Consider the following 16308-nt stretch of genomic DNA (forward strand, 5'->3'; position numbering starts at 1 on the left):
GGAAATTAGGGATGTATGAGAAGTTGGTTTCAGTTCTTTTATGAACATATTTTATTCCATTTGCACCACCCAGACATGAACTCGTGCACAATTTGCAAAGCTCATACATTCCCAAATTTGTGATGCTCTTTGGGTGTGTGTGGCGATTCATTTGAAAAATGTGTACGTTTGAAAAATATACATGAAGAAGTGTGCACAAACATACTTCAGTCGATGGGACACCCAACTGTGTACCCAAGTTCCTTCAGAATTTTCACATAACGAGAAAAACAGATACTGGGGAAGAGAAACATAGCACAGAGTGAAGGTGGGATAGGTTTTCCCACCTTTTATGCCCATGCATCCCAGAGCATATACATCTAGTCATTCTTAATGCTTTCACGATCCTGCTGCATCACAATTCAGACATGGTACATTTTCCCAGCTTGTATTAACCATTTTTGTATGCTTATCTATTGATCTAATTTAGTAAAGGGCCATTGTAATAATAATAATTTCCATTATCCCTCATAGGTGCTTAAGAATACAATGAGAAAGCAGTATTTATCTATTTCAACATTCACAGATTGACCTATAACCAAAGTTCTCTGGGTATCTTGCAAGGATTAAAGCACAATGAATTGCAATATACACTGTTGTAAAATCGCCAGCGACTTTAAAACAGAGAACAGAGAAAAGTAACAAATTTTGCAGCAACGAATTGGTTTAAAACTGAGGGCAGAGGAATAAAACCCACCGAGCCAAAACATTATAAGATCATAACATAATTTTAAAACCTGGACACATAAAAAAGGTCTTTGCACGGTGCTGGGAAGATATTAACATTGGCGCCAGCTGGTCTCACTGAGGAACATATTCCCTAATTGAGTGGCATTAGTTCAAATGGCCTGTTCTTTCTTTGGGGGCCGTTGTAATTTGCATGAATCGGTTGGAACCTACTGACAAATACTCTTCTGTTTCTTGACAATTCTTTCTTTCTAGCAAAACCTTGCCAGTCAGGGCCAGCTTAAGATGTTTTGTTGCCTCAGGTGAAGGACAAGATGGTAGGGCTGGCCCTGTTGCCAGGACGTCCTTCCAAACGAGAGTCATAATCAATCTTGAAAAATCAAGGAGATTTTGTCTTCTAAGTAAGAACAAATCTGCCTCTCAAGAACTGCATCCAGGAGAGAATTCTTTTCCAGGACTGGTTGTTGGTCTTCAAGAATGTGCTGGAGTGTTTTCTCCTGGGGAACCTATACATAGTATAACAGGAATTGTTTTGTCACTTTACATTACCTACAATCTTGGCCAAAACTACAGCAACTCTTCAGCACATTAAAGGAGACACAACTAACCTTGATGAATGTAGGTTCCTTCAAGTCTTGAGAGGTAGGCGGGTTTTTGCTTAAAGAAACACATTTGTTTTCCAGGATTGCTTCTGGGTCCATATAGAATAAGGATGCACTGGAGAGATCCTTTTTATTAATTTCAAGTGACAGAACATCTCTTTTGAGAGAAGAAGGCTACTGATTGTGAATTTCATGGATTTCTGACTCTTGGTCTCCCTGAGTACACACAGATAAATTGAACTAGACCTTTTACTTGAAGGCTGAGGCTGCATTGCTATGCAATCATCCTTCAGCGTAACCACAATTTAAAAGTTTATTCTCATGTGAAGGTGCTAAAGAACATACCCTAAGTGACCAGAACCTAAGGATCAAATTACAGAACACATTGGAAGATGATATCATCATCATCATCATCATCATCATCATCATCATCATCATCATCATCATCCAGATTACAACTTAGTTAAAATACAAAATACATAATCAAATCCTAAAACCAATATTCAATACATAAATCATTAAAATAATAAATAAGATTAAAAAAATGCAACCTTCTTGAGTGCAACAGAAAGCTGTTTGCAGAACATGGAAGTATTACCAAGGCAAGATTTAGAAGAGCAACATCTTTATTATCTTGATTTATGTAGAAATGCACCCATTTTATGACACAAAGCTGTATTTATTTATTTATGTTTATACCACTCCCCATTCAGAATTTCAGAGTGGTGTACAAAATAAAATAGAATAAAAACACGTTTAAAGTACATTTTTAAAAGAAGAAAAGTGCAAAATAAACCACAGCCAGGAGACTTCCTGGAACAATTACGTTGTCAGGAGGTGCCGGAATGAATACAAAGTTGGCGCCTGCCTGATCTCCAGAGGCAGGGAATTCCAGAGGAGGGGGGCCACCACACTGAAGGCTCTTCCCCTGGTGGAGTCCAATCAGACAATAGGACTGTGTGGAACCACCAGGAGCATGCCCTCAGATGACGTCAGTGACCGGGCAGGTTGTACTGGTTGTCTAATACCGCTTCCTCCTGATAATGTCAGCCTCAGACTTGCACACAATGCCTCTCTCTATTTCTCTCCCTCTCTCTCTCCCCTCTGGTTAATTCTACTCAACTGTAGTGCTGCGAACGAAATTGGCCACTGCCTGCAAATAAGGGCAAAGAGTTCATTCCATCACTATTAATGAACTGATTAGAAGCTGCGGTGGGAATAATCTGCCATCCTATTGATAATACCCCTCTGTAGAGGAACGTTGTCGTTCCTGTACCATTGTCTGTACTGCTTTCAGACAGTCAACACCCTGCAATTTTACAGCTTTGCAAAAGTTATGCAAGAAAAAGTGGTGGTACTTGGTAGGGTAAGAAAAGGATGTGAAGAACCCTCCGCCCACCTCCTGGAGTTATAAACACTGCATACTTGAACTTGTATTTTAAGTTTGGAAGGTGCAGCTTGAAACCTCAAATTAAATGCCACACTGTAATCCCCCCCCCCAGTTTGTATGCTGTCATTATCCACCTAATTGCTGCCTGCTCTGCTACATAACACTTCCCTAAAGCTGATTTATTTGTCAGACTTAAAAATGTTCACTAGTTTACAAAGTGGGTTGTTTGCCTTAAATTAAATGTAATAATTACTCTGAGTCTCTCTCTCTCTCTCTCTTTGAATATCTTCTGGCAGATGCAAATCTAATATTTCACTCACGGGTCACAAGATTTGTTGCACTTCGTTATTTTATTTGTTCTATTATGCAAAAACACAAATAGCTGTTTATTGGCAGCTAGAGCTTGTCCTAAGGATATTAAACTTTTAAGATTTCTTAGCCCCTTCTCCATCCAGTGCTTGTCAAAGTAGAGTCTGTTCTGTAAAGAACTCTTCCTCATACCAAACTCATAGGCCAAACTATTATAAAGCATTACCACTTTAGCAAACTGGTGCTTATTGTTAGCAGATAAAATATCTTGAAACACACTGCTTTGAGAAGAAATGGGATTTGCATTTATTTCAAAAGCTCAAGGAGACTTTTTGCATCTCTTTGGAGATCTCATGTCAGTTAGAGCTTTGGTGCTATTACTGAGAAGGCCCTGCGACTGAAAAGGTGCCAGCTACCAGACCAAAACCACTACGTTTATATCTCAAGTCCACATTCAAGAACCTATGTCCAGTGTCAAGGAAGCTATTAAAGAAAAGAAGGCTTCATTCAGAAAATCTAAGGCCTTAGCTAGACCTAAGGTTTATCCCAGGATTGCCCCGGGGTCATCCCTGTTCATGTAAATGACACACAGGATATCCTGGGAGCAGGCAGGGACAACCCCAGATGATTCCGGGATAAACCTTAGGTCTAGCTAAGGCCTATGTCTTGCACAAATGAGGAGAAGAAAAGGGAGCACAAAGATTTGCACAAAGGTGATGCAAGCAGACAATAAGAGATGCAAAAAAGTATTTTGAAGAGCACATCACTAATAATACCAAGGCCAACAACAAAGAGTTCTTTAAAAATATCAGAAGCAGGAAACCAAATGTGAAGTTGCTGATCTTCTAACCAAAATATGCAATGTGTCCCTAAGATCAGCCTTTTAACCAGAGGGCTGGAAAATGACCAATGTAACACCAATTTTCAAAAAGGGATTGAGAGGAGATCTGGGAAATTAGAGGTCAGTTACCTTAACATCAGTACTGAGTAAATTGGTTGAAAGCATTATTGAAGTTAAAATCAATAAGCATATAGAAGGAGAAACCTTGCTGAAAAAGAATCAACCTCGTTTCCACAAAGTTGTCAGGTCTCCCTAATCTTTTAGAATATTTTGAGAATGTCAATAAGTGGGTAGACAGAAATGATCCAGTAGATATTGTTTACTTGGGGGGAATCCACACGTCGTACTGAGGCCGCTTCCATGCGGCCCCAGTGCACCCCGAAAACGATCGTGTAGCTTGCCTGTAAAAGAGACGAGGAAGAGGCGTCCTTGCCGCCGCCGCCGCTGCTGCCGCCACCACCCACCTCCCTCCTCGCCAGCTGGCTTGGAGAGCTCGGCAGAAGAAGGCGGGGTGGAGAGCGCTCTCCACCCCGCCTTCTTCCGCCGAGCTCTCCTCGCCGATTGGCGAGGAGGGAGGTGGGTGGAAGCTCTTTTACAGGCAAGCTACACGATCGTTTTCAGGGTGCACTGGGGCTGCATGGAAGCGGCCTCAGTACGACGTGTGGATTCCCCCTTGGACTTCCAAAATCCTTTTGACAAAGTTTCTCAATGACTTCTGAGCAAACCTTGTAGTCTTGGAATAAGAAGAGAGGTCCTTTTATGGATAAATAACTGATTAAAGAACAGAAAGCAGAGTATAGGAATAAATGGTAAATTCTCCTAATAAAGAGATGTAAATCCCACAGGGATGTTTCTTGGGACTGATGCTTTTCAACTTGTTCATAAATGATCTGGAAAAGAGTGGGCAGGGAGGTGGCCAAATTTGCTGATGACACCAAATTATTTAGGGCGGTTAAAACAAAAAGGGATAGCAAAGAGCTTCAAAAGAAACTCTCCAAATTGGGAGAATGGGCATCCAAATAGGGTGCCATGGTCCAGGACCCTGAGCCTTTGCCCTCAGAGGGTGAGGCTCCTGAGTTAACAGATCAAGAAGAGGGCTTGATTACAGAAGAGTATCATGAGGTCCCCATGTCCTTAGATCTAGTTCTCCAGGAAGGTCCCAGGGGAAAAAAAAAACCCTCTCCTGCAATCTTTGCAATCACATTGCAATCTTTGGATTTTTAGGACTTTAGCCATGAAGAACCTGCCATCCATCAGCCACTTCCATGTCATTGCAGCCCATGGTTGCTGAAACAGAGAAGGCTTCTTTAAGGTAGAAGGGCTCAGAACAAGGAGGCAGGGCTAACCAGTCTAAATGAAGTTAAAACCATACTTAAGACTCAGTCACAATCTGTTGCTTTTTGGAGCAACATACAGGGAGGGTTGTCATCACTCAGAGCTCTTTGTGATGATTATCTATTCCTGGTCCTGTCTCCCTGGAAGACACAGAAAGGTCCACAGCCCCAATACTGGGACAGCATCCAGGTGGAAGTTCTCTAGTATAGCTGAGTTTTCAGTGTGGCTGGACAGCAACAGGTGCTTCACAGGATGTTCTATCTGGAAAAAGAAGGCAGAAAGGTAGCACAAGGAAAGAGGAAAGTTCTGGGTCTGGGAAACTGGGTTTAGCCTCAGAGGGAGGGATAATGTTAGGATCTGGGGGAGTTTCAGGCAGACCCCAGCAGAAACACTGGTCAATACGACAGAGTGTGGGGTCCTGTGATCACTCTGAGGCTTTGGACTCAAGGAAACATAAAGGATACAAGTAAAGACAATAAAGGAGATCATGATACTTGGTGTGCTTGGGCTGGGGGCAAAGAAAGGATATGATAGGTTGGTTCCTAATGTGAATGGAACCCTTCCTGAGACTCCTGTTTGTATTATTGAATTAGAAATGGTTATTTAGGCATTATAAAGCCATACTTCAAAGGCACAATCTGGCAGTGCCTATGGGATGCTGCCAAAACTCAAAATTAGGTGGTTCGTTACTAGAATCTGTTATGTTCAAAATGCCTGTGTGTACCGGGCTTGGATGGCTGTGTAACAAATGTCACAATGTTCCATGGTCAAATGGTCATTCCAGGAACTGCTGCCAAACTGAAAGACTATCTGAGAAGAGACCTGTGCTGCTGTGAGCAAGCGCGTGACATTTTAAGGAGGAAGAGACCAGGGGGGAAGTGGTGCCATCTGGGGTGGCTGGCAAGATGGAGAGGGGAAGATCTAGTCTTCAGCAGCAATACACACACACACACACACACACACACACACACACACACACACACACACTAAGTCCTTGGAATAATGAAGAACTTTAATCTGAGAATGGATGGAGGAATTTGTAACTTGATGAGGAAATTTCAATTTTTGTTGGGGTAAGTTCACTCATCACTAGTCTTAATCAAAAAGTCTACCTGGAGGTGTGGATGAGTTAGAACTGGAGGATATTTCCCACTGTGTATTAGACTGGGTAGTTCAAATAGATCTTTTTGTGGGGTTTCAGTGATGTTGACTTGGTAGTTAGGTAGGCATCTAGAGTCCCTATGTTTTGCATACATGCAAGGGAACAACTATTAATTCGAGTAGAGGACATTCAATGCTAGCAGTTCACACAATACCATCAGGAACCTTTTGCTCTTTGCTGCCATGAGCCTCTGGCTCAAACAGCTTTCTGGAACACTAAAGACATACGAAGTGTTAGGATTATGATTTTTTAAAAATAATAATAATAATAATAATAATAATAATAATAATAATAATAATGCTTGAAAGCCAGCATGGCTGAGCTTTTTAGTAACAGAGTTCATCACCGTTGAGCTGAATTGAAGGACCATTTCTTGCATCTTAAATAAAAAGTTTATGGTGCAATAAAACATAGTTATATATACACACACCCTGCAGCTTTGGAAGAAGGCCTGGATGTTCAAAGCACAATTTTATCTCGTTGTTTTCTTCCTTTTAGACTTGCTGATTTTGAGCAACTTTTCCAGCCTTGACCTTCTCATCTGAGATTTCTTCTCAAAACAGTTCCACGCAGTTCTGCAAATGTTAGATTGACATTTGGAGCAGGCTTCAGAAGCTTGAATGCTCCCTTTCGGTTCCCTCATGTGCCTGCCAAGATTCAGTAAGGTTGCAGCCGTCTGCTCCTCACGTCTCTGGGCTAGTAATAACATTTACCAGTAACCATTTCCTCCATCTGCAAATGTTTCCATTGCGTTTCTTAATTTTCCTGAACCTTCTTGCTAGTCCGCTTGCCCCCCCCCACTTGTCCCCATGAATGCAGCCTTGAGAGGAGAGATGCCAAGTTCTAACAATTTAATATATATTTTGTTATAAATGTAAGGATTTTATAAAAAATAGAATTTCCCCTTCTATGTTATCTAAAAGAGAGACCCCATATCTTGTCCCTAGGGATGGTTAATAGTACTGCTACTTCTTTTAAGGCCAGTTACAGCATCTCAACCCTACAGAAGTTTGAGTTTAGTTCTGATGAGGACAACGGTAGGCCTGAAAAGTTGGTAGAATGTATTTATGTTTTAAGGTGGATTCCTGCATTGAGCAGGGGGTTGGACTCGATGGCCTTATAGACCCCTTCCAACTCTACGATTCTATGATTTGTCAAACATGGTTGCTATATCCATTCATCCTCTGTTTGGACTTTCTTTCCCTGCCTCTTTTTGTGAATACAGACCATGACCCCACATCATTCCCAAATAGTAATCTTATATAAGAATATGGCAATGTAAGGCTTCTTACTAGAGATCTACCAGACAGATTTTGCACGTGTTTGTTTTAAACTGAAGCTTGAGCGGTATAGATGTGCCAATTTTTTTTAAAACTTTGAAAAAGTTCAAAGCTCAAGCTTTAATAAAAAATAATTTCACCCACTGCAAACAGGCAGAGCAGGGTCTCTGCCAGTAGGATGACAGACAGCCCTGCCTGGCTAATCAATGGTTGATTCAGCCCAGCCCCATGGTTAGGCTGTCACTGCCAGTGGGGAGGGGAAAGAGATCAGAGGCAGCAAGCAGGATGTGCAAGGGAGGGGGCGTGCTCAAGCCACATGCAGAGAATTCACTGTGCATGAGCTACATTTGCATTATTTATGATCCCTCTGTGGTGAGGGGACTGAGGGGTTAAAAAAAGGAAAGGAGCAACAGGGTCATTATTATTATTATTATTATTATTATTATTATTATTATTATTATTATTATTATTATTATTATTATTATATTTATATCCCACCTTCTTTTTCCTCTAAGGAACCCAAGGTGGCATATAATCTTCCTCCTCTCCATTTTATCCTCACAGCAACAACCCTATGAGATGGGTTGGGCTGAGAGTCTGTGACTGGCCCAAAGTCACCCAGTAGGTTTCCATGGCTGAATGGGGACTAGAACCTGGATCTCCTGACTCTGGCCGCTACACCACACTGGCTTTCATCCATAGCTACAGATGTAGAAGACATTTATTGGCTTCATAAATGTATACAACCTGTATGCAGTTTGCGCCTCCCAGACCGAATGTGGACCTGATGGAATTTGTGGTGGGAAATCTGCACATTTACACATTTGCCATTTTATTTGCATGCCAAAAGAACTATTTTAAAGATATGTATATTTCCAGGAAAAGGGCATTAAAAAAAAAGCATACCCGGTTACATACCTGAGTCAGAAAAAGCTTGAGGTGGAAGTATTTTGTATTTGTGTGTTTAAACTGTTGGTTGTTTTATTATGGTTTTAATTTTTGTGAACCGCCCAGAGTGCTTCGGCTATTGGGCGGTATAAAAATGTAATAAATAAATAAATAAATAAATAAATGTTCATGCAAAAAATAAAATAAAACACGATCCTTGCAATCTGACATGGACATGAGATGGAATGACCTTTGAGCTTTGATGTGCTTGGGCTTTGCTGATTTGCAAATCCCTAAAACAGCTCCCTTTATTCTTTCACCAGCTAGCTAAGTAGCCAGGACTAGTTTGTGTTGCTCTCTCATCTTCTCTTTTCTGTACTGCTGCCAAATGTGAGCCATAACCACTGATTTCCTGAGGACTAGAATTCATGTCAGAGCAGGAAGTGTCTCAGAATGTGCAGTTCTGGGCTTTACATATGGAGAAGGGTGGCCTTTGATTATGGTGGCTACCCCAGTTCTAAAATTATCTTTGCTAAAGCTATGGATACCACCCTTTCTAACAGCGCATTATTGACATTCTTCCAATGTATGTAAGTAACCTCTTATTTCACTCCATTTGAGTACAATAATCAGATGAGGAAAAAGATGCCTCAGTCCAAGCTCCCTTCCATCTCAAAATATGATATAACTGATGTACAATGTGGTGATCTGAAAAATGGAGAGTAAAATTATAGGGTCATTTATACTTTCGGTGTGTGTGTGTGGGGTGATAGATCTCTGGAAAACGCTGCTTAAATACTGGCTGTCCCTCTGCTATTCCAGTTGCTGCTGCTGCTTTCTCTCTCTTCTTCTTTTTTCAGGTGGTGGTCTTGGTTTTGCAAATATGCACTTGGAGCTTTAATAGGAACAGTACTACTACTAATAGCTCTTTGATACTGTATGAAGTGCATGTGAATGTTATTTATTTCCCTCCTACTTGGCTACATAAATATGGTCAGGCCTTGGGGGCACTAAGATGACAAACCATTTCTATTTGTCTGGTTGCAAAATGTGCTTTTCATTGTGACACAATGTGAACAAATGCTTCGCTCTGGTGTTCAGAAATGGCTTACTGCCTGAGAAAGCAAAGGGCTGCTGCTCAGTGGTACAGCATATGCTTTGCATGTGAAAGGACTCCGGTTCAACCTTTCTCTCTCAGAAATTTCCTTCTTCTAAAACAACAACCTCTTTTGGGCTTCTAGTTTTTATGTGTTAAAGCTAGTCTGACCTCTTGTACCTCTGACGAATCAGGAGGGCTTGCCTTTTCCCTAAATTAGATGAAACATCTTTAAAAATAAAACCTTCCCCCTCTTCAGAGCAGAATTTTCAGCACTAACAAACAGATCAAGGCTCCTGCCCTAGAGCAAAACCTCCTGTCACCTCTCTTGCTCTGTAGATTTACTGGCAACTGCCTTGACCTTTTCATTTTAACAATCACACCCAAGGAATTAACCCCATAACATCCAACCCAAAATATATACAAACTTGTTCCCTCACAGTTAGTATTGCTTGAAATATGTTGGTCCCACTATGAACTGTAACCACGTTTCAGGGTTACCTAATGTAGCATCGTCGTTTGAAACTTAATATGGCAAAGACTGAATTGCTTGTTTTTCCTCCTAAACCTTCTCCTCATCTCTCATTCTCTCTTACTGTCAATGATGTTACGCTTACTCCGGTCAAGGAAGCTTGTAGCCTTGGCTTTATATTTGACTCCTCGCTCTCCTTTATTCCTCATATTGAGGCAGTAGCTAAATCTTGTCGTTTTTTCCTGTATAATATTGCCAGGATTCGATCATTTTTGTCTGTCTCTTCTGCCAAGATGCTTGTTCATGCGCTGGTTATTTCACGGTTGGACTACTGCAACCTTCTTCTCTCTGGCCTTCCTTCTTCTCACATCAGTCCGTTGGTTTCTGTTCACCACTCTGCCGCTAAGATCATCTTCTTGGCTCGCCGCTCTGACCATGTTACTCCGCTTCTGAAATCTCTTCATTGGCTTCCAATTCACTTCAGAATCCAATATAAACTTCTCCTGTTAACCTTCAAAGCTTTTCACGGTCTAGCTCCTTCCTATCTCTCCTCTCTCATCTCACACTATTGCCCCGCTCGTGCTCTTCGCTCCTCTGATGTCATGTTTCTCGCCTGCCCAAGGGCCTCTACTTCCCTTGCTCGGCTTCGTCCATTTTCTTCTGCTGCCCCTTACGCCTGGAACGCTCTTCCAGAACATTTGAGAACTACAAGTTCAATCGCAGCTTTTAAAGCTCAACTAAAAACTTTTCTTTTTCCTAAAGCTTTTAAAACTTGATGTTGTGCGGACTTTATACTGTTAGTTTTACCCTACCCTGTGCCTGCTTATCCTACCCTGTGCCTGTTGGCATTCTCTTCCCCTCATTGTTTTACTATGATTTTATTAGATTGTAAGCCTATGCGGCAGGGCCTTGCTATTTACTGTTTTACTCTGTACAGCACCATGTACATTGATGGTGCTATATAAATAATAATAATAATAATAATAATAATAATAATAATAATAATAGCACTGAATTCTCATATGTTTTCATAAAACAGTACTAAAGGAGTCACTCGTACCCTTGTTTCTCATATATGTAAAACAATTCTCACACATCTGGGAAGTCTGCTATATGTAACCCATATAGCCTGTAAGCCCCCAAAGTAATCTGCATACACATTGAGATAAGAGAGGGGTCATATCTCCCCTGAAAGCTCCCTGCAGCTCTTTAGAGAGTCCTGCCTAACATTTTCAGTTATCTAAAGCTCACATCAACTCGTACAAAATGGCTTCCACTATGCAGTACATATATTACTGTAAGTAGGGAAGGAAAGGACTTCGGGCTCTCATTTCAAGTTAATCCATGTACCCTCTGACATCTTCCCCATCACATACGGTGACACTTGCCAGTTATACAAGAATGTGCAGACCCTAGCACAGGCAGTTTCATGCAGGGCACATTTGAGCCGAAAGTGTCAAAAAGAGCCATTTCACACTCAACTGCATTTCCTAATACAATCCATAGCAAGAACAGGGAGATCGGTGGGGGGATGCTTTTGTATGCGCAGCCAGTAAGTATGTGTTTAATATACAGTACATTTGGTTCCTCCAGCAGCTTGGAAGCATCAACATCATGGGTACAGAAATGAAAGAGAATGTGATTGTATTTAGCATACTGTATTTTCCTTCTTTTCAATGCAAATTTGTAAAAAAGGAACATAACTTTCCCTTCATAACCCCTTGGCTGGACTGCACTAACAGCTAGGTGTAATAGCATATGGATGTGTGAATAAGTAATGTATTTATATGATGATGCTGCTGCATCTGTGTTACTGATCACATTATTATACCCCACCACCACTACCACAACATTCACCAGGGTTGGGGCAGGTGGTGGAATACCACTTTTGGCTGGGGAAAGTGAGACATTAGATTTAACTACGATCTAGAATTAGGAATGAGCAGTGAAGAGGCCAACTTTGCTGATGGCACCAAACTATTTAGGGTGGTTAACCCAAAAAGGGATTGCAGGGAGCTCGAGAAGGACCTCTCCAAAATGGGAGAGTGGGCATCCAAATGGCAGATGGTTCAATGTAAGCAAGTACAAATTGTGCAGTTGTGTCAATGGCAGCCACCATTGGTACAGGAAGGGGAAGTGTGTGATTTCGTGGGGTGGCTGGCTGGCTGCTGAGCGCTTGCTAAGCCAAGCCAAGCTTCAGAATTGGCTTGCATGGCCCGGTGAGCAGGGGTGGGTGGCAGGCACCCACTGAGGTGAGCACAGGCAAATCTGCTCATCCCTAATGCTAATTAATATGCATAGATGCAAATTTGATGGACAACCCTGCTTTCCCTTTTTATGGTGATTTATCTTAAAACTGGAGTTTGACTGGAAAGCCCTTCATATAGAGGAGATGTCAAATAGAGGCAAGCCGTTCTGCAGAATAGGAGATGTGACTACCCTGATAGGTTTTAGATCACCCCGTGATGGTGGTGATGGTGCAGAGCGGTCGGTCCAGCTGGAGCAGGAGCAAGCACCTGGGACTTATACATCTCAACATTCAAGAAAGTATCTTTGCACATTAACTTTTAGATAGCAAACTGGTGATAATTACTCTCTTCAGTTTATTTATGTAATGTTTATGTAATAACCCTAGCGTATTTATGCACTATGATAAATAATGCATGTGGCAAAAATGATATCAAGTCAGGTAGGGATGGGAGAGAAATTCATTTGAGCTTCCCAAACCAGTGCATTAACTGAAATGCAGTTATCCTTCAGCATTCACACATCTCTGAATCTTGTGATGCAGTTCTCCAATTGTATGCTAGGTGAAAGTACACACACAAATGCATCTTTTTTTTATTTGATTGATTGATTGATAAAATTGCACCTTCCACCTAGCAGGCATGCAAGTAATGTCCAAAAAATGAATTATATTACAGAACGTTCCTTGCAAAAAAAGTATACAGTATGCAAAATGTGTATAAAATGCATATATTAGGAGAAATGTTTATAAATATGTATGCATATGAATTTCCATGCAGAAATTGATGAAGCAAATTGAGATGAGAAAACCGAGAAATTGACATTGACAGATTTGGCCACTCTAAATGCAGGTTTCATTATTATTATTATTAATTTATTTCTTACCCACCTCTCCCTCTGGATTGAGGCGGGGAACAATATTAAATACAACATAATATATAAAACTGGTTAAAAGTGCATATAAAACCAATACATTATTAAAATAACAATACAACATCTTAAAATTCTAAATTTAAAATTCATCTGGGTAGACCTGCCAGAAGAGACTAGTGTTTATGGCTGTCTTAAACTCAGAGAGAGTATTAAGCCAATGAATCTCCTCTGGCAGGCCATTCCACACTCTGGGGGTGGCAGAAGAAAAGGTTCTCTGGGTAACACTGGTCAGCCCAGTTGTAGCATAGGCCTCAGGCCTGGCATAAGAGTCACAGGCTGGCCTATTTGTATTTTAATCTCCATAAGATTTTTTAAAAATAAAATAAAATAAACCACTGGAGACAAGAATTTCATTTCTGCTTGCAAAACTTGTGAGCATGCCCTGTTCTCTACCCTGAACACGAGCGTGAGCAGGGGAATGTGTTCTCCGAAAATCTCCACAAATCCTTGAACATGCGTTCACATTTTTTTTAAAAAAGAAGAAGGTAATTTGATGAGAAAAACCTTTGCAATTGTAAAACTTTTAAAATGTGCCCTTTGACACTTTAGTCTGTGGGAGAAATTTGCACAACTTTGAACATTTTCTCAAATGTAAGATATATATTTTTTGCGCAACTTTTACATTTGATCTCATTTGTTTTGTGCAGTTTTCCCATTTCTGCAAAATGAATAGAGATCGCAACCATAAGCTAAAATTGAGGAGAGAGGAGCAGTGAGTCCATGTTTGAAGAATCTGGGTGAACGCAGACATTGCTTGCTGGAGCATAAAATTCTTTTGCATAAATATGAAGAATAATCCATTACAGAGATATTAAGAAATAGGCGACTCTGTCCATTTTGCCTCCTTTCACATTAGATTTTTTTTTTAAAAAAATCTCAAATTCTTTCTCTCCCAAATAAAAAGAACTTGGTGAATGTTGGTAATTCTTATGAAAAATGAACTGAAAGAAAATTCTCAGTCATCTCAGCAAGCAGAATTCAATAGGTTCAGCCATTCCCTTCATAGAGGAGTATGATGCACCTGCCTGCTATTTAGATGTTAAAGATGAGGAGCCTATGAGAAAAAAGAGGTGGCAACCCTAATTCTGCACTAACATGGGGCATGTCTACACCAGTTTTTATCCCAGGGATCGTCCCTGGATCCACATGACGCACAGAGGATCCCTGGCGCAAGTAGAGATGATCCCTCCATTTCCCCGGGATATCTGCAGACACTTTTTCCTGGCTTTTTCCATGGTCCTGGGATGATCCCAAGGACCGTGGGTGGTGTGAGTACCTATTCTGGCTTCTTCCCTCCTCCCTACGAGTAGTGGGGGTCAGCAGTGGGAAGGAGCCAGGACGGGGGAGTCCAGGGACATTGGGGGTGGGTGGGGAGGGGGGTTAAGACTTTTTTTTACTTACTTTTTTGCTGGAGCGCAAGTGTGCTCCAGCTCCTGCCTTTTTTAAAAAACAAAACATGGTGGGTGTGACATCCTGCTTCCTCCGTGGACATTGCGTGCTGCGTGTGAACCCAGGGGGCAGATCTCACGATCAGCATATCTCGAGATCCTCCCCACTCCCTCCCTAGGTGCAGACATGCCCATGGTTGAACATACAGGTTTATAATTAGAATTGGTAATGTATTCATACAATACAGACAATGTAACCGCTCAGCCCAAAATATTCTTGTAAGTATGTATTTTCATCATGCAGAAACAACCACCATACTTGTTGTAATGTTGTTAATGTAACTTTATCTTATTTTGAAATAAAGTTTTAAAGAAAGATATATTCAAACCCAGATTTTAAACACAAAAGACTCAAAGCCCTGATGAATTTGTCTGTCTCTTCTTTTTGTCCTGAATGGGGAGAACTTTATCAAAGTTGAATTGAAATGGAATTCTTATCCATTCTAAGGAATGCTCCATTCAGAACTGGCTATGCAATGCATTCCTAAATAGGAAATCTAAATAAAAAGTTTTATGGGAGATTTCTCTTAAATATTCTGTCTTTGAGATTTCTGGAGGAAGTTGCTGCCAAGAAAGGTCTCTGCATTCCCTTCTCCTTTATCCTTGCTACACCAAAGAAGCCACCAAGTGTCTGCTATTGACTACCTGTAGATATCAGCTTGATGTGTAAGAAATAAGGAGATCTTTAAGTTGAGCTTCTAGGTGCTATTAGAATAGTTGATGGACTTTTTAAATTTATTTATATACTGCTCAGTAGCTGAAACTCTCTGGGTGGTTCACAGCAAGTAAAAGTGCAAAATACAGCATAAAATACAATATAAAATGTAAATGTTTAAAACTGCAGTATAAAAGTATAGCCAAGATAAAACTTTGCAGGAATGTGGAGATTTAAAATACAAAAGTAGTTTTTAAGCAAGAGAACTAAAAGATTGACATGTCTGGGGAAATTATTATATATCTGGATTACTGATCAAATTGTACATAAGATGGAAGCTCCATTGGAAACATAGAAAACTGCCCTGAGTAAGGCCATTGGTCCATCCAGTATTGTCAACAGTGACTGGCAAAGCATATACTCTGCCACTGAAGAATGTAGTGCTGTGCCAAAAATAGCGATTATTCCATTTTGGGCATTTCATGGGGTAGGGGGAGGAAAACTCTGGCAAAAAGGGTTGGGAGATGTGAGAATTTCATAGAATTTTCTCCTTGGAGAGGGTGGACACGGTTTTTACATACCTTTTTAAGTTTAGAGAGTTTTGAGGTGTCTTCTCTCTCTCTCTCTCTTTAAAAAAAACACACACACAGCATTTGCAGGTGACCAGGAATTCTTCCTGAATGCTTATTGGACAGGACAAAGTCACATGGTCTCCAATAAGCATTCATGAAGAACTACTGGGCTCCTCCCAACGCCAACGGTGTTGTTGTTGTTGTTGTTAAATAAAAATAGAAAGAAGACCCCTAAACAACCTTGGGAAAGGGAAAATGCTGTCCCCCTTCCAAAGGAGAAAATTCTCCCTCTGAAATTCTCCCCTTCTCTGTGAAAGAACCAGAAAAAATGCAATGTCTCTTTTTCAGGGAG

At 40.8% G+C, this 16308-nt stretch overlaps 1 protein-coding gene across 9 annotated transcripts in view; it reads left to right on the forward strand.

Moving 5' to 3' along the window:
* Positions 1 to 16308, forward strand: part of NRXN3 (neurexin 3) — a 1089604-nt gene that overhangs the window by 74263 nt on the left and 999033 nt on the right. The window lies entirely within an intron of this gene.

This window comes from Elgaria multicarinata, chromosome 2 (genome assembly GCF_023053635.1).
Source record: "Elgaria multicarinata webbii isolate HBS135686 ecotype San Diego chromosome 2, rElgMul1.1.pri, whole genome shotgun sequence".
Lineage (NCBI taxonomy): Eukaryota > Metazoa > Chordata > Lepidosauria > Squamata > Anguidae > Elgaria > Elgaria multicarinata.